The sequence below is a fragment of the Lactuca sativa genome, chromosome 3 (assembly GCF_002870075.4).
Source record: "Lactuca sativa cultivar Salinas chromosome 3, Lsat_Salinas_v11, whole genome shotgun sequence".
NCBI lineage: Eukaryota > Viridiplantae > Streptophyta > Magnoliopsida > Asterales > Asteraceae > Lactuca > Lactuca sativa.
In genome coordinates, this window is record NC_056625.2 from 95,101,616 (window position 1) to 95,110,143 (window position 8,528).

At 36.3% G+C, this 8,528-nt stretch overlaps 1 long non-coding RNA gene across 1 annotated transcript; it reads right to left on the reverse strand.

Moving 5' to 3' along the window:
* Nucleotides 1–4,016: 4,016 nt before the first annotated feature.
* Nucleotides 4,017–5,892, reverse strand: LOC122197040 (uncharacterized). Its single transcript, XR_006189817.2, has 2 exons — nucleotides 5,213–5,892; nucleotides 4,017–4,842 (listed from the first exon to the last, which is right to left on the reverse strand). It is a non-coding gene; the product is annotated as an uncharacterized LOC122197040 (long non-coding RNA).
* Nucleotides 5,893–8,528: the final 2,636 nt, after the last annotated feature.

Genomic DNA, 8,528 nt, shown 5'->3' on the forward strand with positions numbered 1-8,528 from the left:
GTAATAATTCAAGTAAGAAGTTGATTACCCGAAACGACAAATAATGAGTAATCAATATGGTGATAAATAAAAGGCGTTTTATTTATGCTCAAAGGGTTGAGGCCATATGGGATTAGTATTATTCTTGTGTTTCACATTTGCATGTTTTGACTTCCAGAATAATTGAGTTTATTAAGAATAATTGAATTATTCAAACGGGCCACAGTTGTTCATATGTTGGAAGTAGATATGAATGAAGACTGTCGTGAATTGGTGTGTGGAATGTCTAGAAAAGTATTAGACATAAGCAAATGTTTGCTGCAACGTTCATGAGTGCTTACGAATATGATTTGAGCATTGGATTAAACCCATGCTCACTTGGATCACTCCATGGATTGTATCACGAGTGATTGGTGAGACAATAACATCTTATATTCTTGAAACCGAGATGTGTGAGTTGTATCTTGCGAATCGGTTGCACATTGATAATATGTAAACGCACTAGTAACTTGGTGTTATCAAACATATTGTTGTGTGTGATTTGGTGCGTGAGTGCAAGCGAGCATTGTATCAAAGTTTATCCATTCCTTTTATCCAAAGTAGGATAAAAGCGATATCTTTGGGCCCCTCGATGGTTTAGTGATGACAAACGTAAATGCTCGGCCGGGCTAGGGCTAATTTGATTTGTTCAATTAGTCTGTTGTCATAAATCAGATATCGAGATATAGTACAAAAAGAATGATTTGAAATCATATCTCATATGATATCTAGAATGGAGGAATATATGATCCCTTATCTAAGGACACGCGTATCTGATAGGATCAGAGTTGACAGCGGCTTTGGAAAGCTACGATTGCAGATCAGGATCTGAAGTCATACGCATAATAGTTATTAGACTTATCCAAGTGGGAGACTGTTGGATTAGTGTCTAAGTCCATAACTATTTTGGTATGTACTTGACCCGATGGTGCATGGTCCTTTTGGGTTGCCTTCACCAAAGCAACTTGATTGGAGAAATAAATAGAGAGAGAGGTTATTATGATTTATTAATATGTTATAAGAATAATATATTAAAGGAGAAATCATATTTGTTTAATTAATATTGGTCAATAATTAATTAAGAATTAATTTTGTGATCAAGTGTAATTAATTAAACTAGAGGGGCTGAATTGTAATTATGTGATAGTTACAAAATAAGGTAAGGATTATCTTAAATATAGGGTGAACGAATTTAAGGAGATAATGCCTTAGAATTCGACTAGGATAAGGGTTTCTAAGACTTATCTTATGGTTGCTTGGTGGGCAAGCAACTAGATAAGGATAAGGACTAAAACCCTAATCTTTACACCTATATAAACCCCCTAAGGCTCATGAATTCGTCCAACCCTTCCCAAGAAGTCCTAGAGACGAATTCTAACACCTCTCCTCTCTCTTTATACCTTCTCCACTTGCTTATGGTGTTTGTAAACCATTAGAGGAGTGACACTTGTGACTCTAAGCCTTCCAAAGTCAATTCAATGAGGAATTGGGATTGTTATTGCTACATAACAATCAAGGTAATATCATAAACCTAATTATATGTTAATATTGATTTCCATATGCTAGAATTAGGGTTTATAGTCTTGGATTCAAAGCATGTACAATAGAGAAACCTAGATCCAAGCATTAGGGTTTGTATGAGCACATAGGATGTCTTATGACCAAAACCCATCACATATATGAATCGACATTGCTTCGCCAAAGATATCAATGAATTGTAACATGAAGCTAAAATGGCCCAACACAATAATAAGGATGGGCTAACTTTCATTTAATTTAAAACAAGGCCCACCAGGATTTATTACATAGCCCAACGTCCAACCCATTTAAATGAAAAAATAAAATAAAGTTAAAGGGAGGTACCTCACTTCATCGATGTTATACAATCCTCCCCTCCACATGGCAGCGACTCCTTCTTCTATGGCTAACCCATTTCTCAGGCGATGCTTCCAACTCTGGTGATGACGATTCGACCCAGCATCATCGGTGGGCCCTCACAAGACCAGTACTGAAAGTGGTAGTAGCAACTCCTTAAAAGCTTGTTGGTATAAAACCCATCTGAGTAGACCAAAAATAGTGGTAAAGAGCTCAGACCACCACTTTGAACCTTTTCTGTTGGCTCTCTCTCAGTCTAGCACTTATATTCTCCATCTTTGATTTCCTCTACACTTCTTCTTTCATTGTGTTTTCCTTCCTCATGCGTAAATCTTGAACACGACACCCGCACTTATAAGCTTCCTTGCAAATAGACCAAAGCTCAATCCGAATCAACCAGGTATATAATCCCTAACCATTGGAATGTATAGAACAACGCAAGATGATGTTCTAGATAAAGACCAAGCAAACTCAAAGAGATTATGAATCTCAGATGGATACCCCAAAAACTTCCCATGTATAACCGCCTCTAATATCAAGAATCCCATGCAGATGCACAAGCAGTAATTCTGAAAGTCCATTCATAGCACCCATTCTTTATCTATAAACAAATAAACTACCACACACCTTGTCTACAAATCCCCAACCATCATTTCATCGCGAGGATCACTCATATATACTAGAGGCATCATTCTCATAGTCAGGATACATCTGCGACAACAAATGTTATTGTTCCCGTTTCACTTCCCTAACCACCTGAAATAATCAACTAGCACATGACCTACCTATATTCAAAGAAAGATGACCCTTGACGTCATCTCAAGGAATCCATACCACAAGAATCCTCTTGTTCATTCCCATACTTCCATACTTGCTTCCATAATCGAAAATATTTAGCCCCATGCCGGGTCTATACCTCAACTTTAGAAATCCATGTTTGCTCTCTCTTTCCTCCGAATTCGGAAAGCTGGAAGAACGTAAATCCCGTCATAGATAGTGACATCCCAATCCACCTTCCAGTCACTTGTCCTCCGACTGCAATCCTCGACCTGACCATAACAACCGCTTCCTTCTTGAGCACCACGACTTAACTGGGACTACCTCGAGTAAGGACCTCGAGACCTCAAAACCAACTAGCTCACCTTGGTCAACACCATTCAAACCCAAACTGACATGGCCACTAAGGACCAAACAATCACTAGATCTATCCTCAGCCTAAACATCCATAACCGATAAACCGAATAAGACAAAAATACATTGCAATGAATCATGGTGCCAAACCATACAATCTACCCTCAACTAGCTCCTTAGAATCCCTGAAATTTTCCTTGATTCTAGTACATATCCTGTGCTTTCACTAGTACGGGCCCAATACTACCTTCCAAGCCTATCCACACTTTCCTTAAGAATCACTTCGTATCCTCTAAGTAACTACTCATGCTGATACTCCTAAAAACCCGCTAAACAGTACACCATTCATACTGAAGCACTTCCTAGAATACACATACATCCTATACTTACTATCTCTCTCTCTCCCTCTTTCATGGCTAATTTTGCCTCACATTGGCCTATTACAAACCACACCCACTCATTAAACTTCCACTAACCATGCAACAGCTCATGTATGCTAATAATACATAAAAATAGATTCGATATACAGTTGAATACTTGATTCTAACCTAAGCCCACAAACAGACAAGGAACATAAAATAAGTCTAAATCAAACATTCTTAGGGTATAAAATCTTGGTTATGTATAATTATGATGCATATACTAAGCAACCACAATAATAATGTCAGTTCCATATATCATATCAAGAAATTATCCTAGACTACCATGCATCATGAATCAGGAAATTCTATCATGAATCCCTAAAGATCCTTAGCCAACAACTAGCATTCAGTTATATCATATCATCAATACACAAAAGAAGTATGGGTATCTTGGGGAACACTTTCCTTGGCTCCAGCTGATTGTACAAATTGCATCCTTTTTTTTGGTCTATTTAGAGTTAATTTTTGAAATATATTTTGCAGATCCTTTGTTTGAGTCTGGAATCACACAAGTGTTCATCCAATTCTCTCAAACCAGGGCTCTGATACCAACTTGTAGCATCCCAAAAATTAAGGTAAAATTTTCATTTTTGAAACCAATCCAAAACCAAAAGTGTTTACAAAACATAGTTTCCAAATGTCATAAATATGAATCAGAGTATCCCAAAATCATAATCTCATAAAGTCCAAGATGATGTGCTCGATCAAGCCTTCACCTTGCCCATATCCTCTTAAGTACTTGAAACTATAAATTCAAACTGTAAGCAAAAGCTTAGTGAGTTCCCCAAAAGTACCACACACTACCAAACAAACAGCATCATGCATATAAGAGCCTTCAACATTACTAGACCGCCTTGCAGGGCCTATAGTCTATCTGGACTGCTCTCAAAGCCTTCGGCCTGAATGGACCGCCTCGTAGGGCCTTCAACCTATCTGAACCGCTCTTCGAGTCTTTGGCCTGACTGGACCACCTTGCAGGGCCTTCAACCTATCCAGACCGCTCTTTGGGCATTCAGGCTGACTGAACCGCCTCATTGGGCCTACAACCTAACATACCACCCTGGGTATCTTGGCCTTCAACACAAAGTAGGACCACCTCAACCGAACAAACCATAAAATGTCGACATATACAATAACAATTAATAACCAACAAGTACACGTAATCATATAGATCTACTAGTCTAACACGTAACCAGGGGATACAGGTAATCATATAGATCCACCATTCTATCATATAGCCAACATAACATCATCCAATATACTAGGATACATAATCCATTAGGCCGATATTGGTGCCCTCGACCTACAAGTACAATGAGGGAAACTCACCTGAAGCAGCAATCGTAGGATAAGGACCACTAAAGTGGCTAAAATGGGTTTCCAGATCTCTGAACTCCTAGAGCCATATAAATAATCTTTACTTAGTTCACAATTCAAATATTACTTAATAATACACCTTAATTCAATTATATTCATATTTTATTTATAAAATACATTCGTAAGCCAAATCTATAAACTAGATAATTAACTAAAATCATTTAGTCAAAATATATTTATTTCTCTAAAATTAGATGATACATATACGAATCGACATAGCATCACCAAAGATATCAATGAATTGTAACATGAAGCTAAAATGGCCCAACACATTAATCAGGATGGGGTAACTTTTATTTAATTTAAAACAAGGCCCACTAGGATTTACTGCATAGCCCAACGTCCAACTCATTTAAATGAAAAGGTCAAATAAGCTCAAAGGGAGGTACCTCACTTCATCCATGTCGTACAACCCTCCCCTCCCCATGGAAACTTCAACTAACCCATTTCTCCAGTGGTGCTTCCAACTCCGGTGATGATGAGTTGACCCAACATCATTGGAGGACCCTCACGAGACCGGTACTGAAAGTGGTGGTAGCAACTCCTCAAAAGCTATGTTGGTGTAAAACCCACATGAGTAGGCCATAAACAATGGTGAAGAGCTCAGACCATCACTTTGAACCTTTTATGTTGGCTCTCTGTCTCTCTGTCTAGCACTCATATTCTCCATCTTCGGTGTCCTCTGCACTTCTTCTTTTGTTGTGTTTTCCTTCCTCATGCATAAATCTTAAACATGACACCCACACTTATGAGTTGTTCTTGGTTAATATCTTCGTCAGAGAACAACTATGAAATTATGAGTTTTTAAACAACCTTCATACCCACTACACAGTCGTTTTCTACATGTCATTTATTCCTCTCTCTAATTCTCTCTACCTCGTTCCCTATACCTATGCTTCCAATGAGAGTTTAGGCCGATGACCAAGTCGATGGTGGCAGTTCCCTCCCTTCCGACTTCTTCTTCTTATTTCTTAACCTTCCTCCACAACTTCAATCTCTTTCTCTCTTTCACCGCCAAAGAATACAACCACTCTTCCTTTCTAGCTAGGGTTTAATTTTATGGAGTGATTTCGACGGATACGTCCAAAGAAACAACATGATCTTCCCATGATACTTGCCTCGTCTAATGTAGGGGACCATAGTCAAACTTTTTTGACTTTGGCAGATTTGGTCCAAGAAGTTCCACCCTATGATGAAATCTACCTTAAACCCGATTCCTTAACCGAAAGAGGTGTTTTCTAATTGCACTATTATCCCCTGGACTTGCATATTCAATTATTATTGCTATTAATTATCATTAAACCTAAAAGTATGCTTTTAAAATGTTTATTCAATATTTTTATTTAATAAGTCCATATTTTAATTGATTTACTCCACTATCTTCAATAATTTCACGTCGAAAGTATGCCTTTAATTATATAACTGTTTTGTATTATTTATTAACCCTACATATAAATAATTAAACAAAAATAAGGTTTTACACAAGGAACAAGCATATAATTAGTTGATATGAAGTTTAGAAAGTTAGAAGTAAAAATAATAACATTTTAAAAGTCGAAGGGACAAAATTATCAAATTAGCAAAGTGAGTTGACTAAAGGGTTGACTCGATTAATGGAAGGGACTACAAAAGTTATATAATGGATGGAGAAGGACTTATTATGTCAAAATTTAAGTTAAAATCACAAATATTGAGGTTTGGTGGGTTTTGGCCAAAATGCTCAAACTCGAGGGACAAAATGTGAAAAACTAGGAAATACGATGCACACTCTCTCCATTTCTCTTCCAGATTGTATTATTCATCCTTGATACTCCTCTAATGGTTATTTTGATCCCAAAGGCTTCTACAGTTTGATTCAAGTAGAGATTTTAACATCCAAGCAAAGAAAGAATGGAACAAAGTCTTACAAGGTAGAATTTATCTTCCCTTCTAACCTAGAAATTCAAACTTATGAAGTGGGTTTAACCCTAATGTCGAAATTAGATTCTTCAAATGATCATGTTTTTGTTTTTGAACATCCTTTGAGTAGTTTTGAAGATTTTGATCTCAATCCAGTCATCATATTGATGGATTTTGGGATTTAGGTGAAAAGCCTCATGAACTCTAGGAAACCCAAATTGGGGACATTTCTATTGATGATGAAATTGGATTGTATTATATGACCTAGATGATATTTTATAGCAATAAATCCAATTAGAATGCTTAAATTCATCCATGATGATAGAATCAAGCATACACATGGGTTTTAGATTGTTTTCAGAGAAGTTGTGATGAAAATAATGGAATTCTTGGTATGTGAGAATTTTATGAGTATATGATGTTCATAAACATGAGTTGATACCGATAAGATGATTTTAATGCAAAAACATGAAGACTGAATGATATTTAGTTGAATTTATGGAATATCTAGCCATAAGGGCATTTTGGGAAATCTATAGATAACTACATGATGATTGATGTATTAGAAATGAATGAAATTCATAAATATGAATTGGCACTCTAAAGATGATATTGGAACATAAACATGAAGGGATGCTAATAAAGTTCCAGCCCCAGTGATTTTTTTGGCCCAAAGGGCAATTTGGGAATATGGAATGGAATTGAGGATTTCATAGTTAGATTAGGTAGTTACAATGAGATTAGCAATGGTTTCCTGCACTTGACAACATCCTATTGGGAGTTCAACAAGTTGGGAACAAGTTTTGTGGAATTTGGAATGTTCAAATGCAAATGGATTAGTTTGCCCTTCTTTTAAACATTTAAGGATCATTATGTTCTTAGTGTGCTCATTGAGCACTTAATGGATTAATTAGAATGTTTTAAGATAATAAAGCACTTCCTAACCATGTGTGAGAACTCATATAAGTGATTTAGAATGATGTTGGATGAGAACATTGGTTATTAAAAGCTTACTTGGTAACTAGGATGCTTATATGTCATTTTATGCTTTCATATAGCTTTGATGACACCTAAATGTCTTAAAGATTAATCCATCATGAGGATAGGGATTAATTGAGTATTTTAAAAATTTATAACCTTTATTTAGGTCTTAATAACATTGTGGTGAAGTTTGGTAGCCACTGGAGGTCTAGAAAACATTTTATAAAGCTTTTAGTAAAGTTTTGCAAAATGAGTGTACAATAGGGTTGACACAGGGGCGTGTCATAATAGACATAAGGGCCATGTCAAGCTTGACACGGGGCATGTCACTGTAGTGTAATGTGACAAAACCACACAGGGTTGTGTTGGTGTTCTGTTAAGTGCATTTTTCATGGAAAATCTAGTAAACGACCTCCGATTGCCCTTAAAATTTATATATAAGCTAATAGGAAGTAAATAAGCTTATGGGGCATATCTAAATGTTAAAAATCTATGACGGGGTATTTTGTTCACTTTCACATATACGTTATACAATGATGTTTGAGAGTGTTACTCTAAGGAAAGGAACTAGAAAAAGACCAGCTAACCTTCGTGCGATTGAGGTGTGTACGTGTTGGTATTTTTCCAATTTAGGGTACATTACAAAATTATTTTTATGGTCAAATTATTTTTGTAACGACGTGAAAATTTAAAACAATTTTTCGTTTTTCAAACATAACATGTCTCATACAAATCATCTAAAATCTCAAGTGTATAAAATGTTATCACGGTAAAACATATCCCAGAATCTCAAATACAAATCCTCTATCAGTGTGTACAAATCAT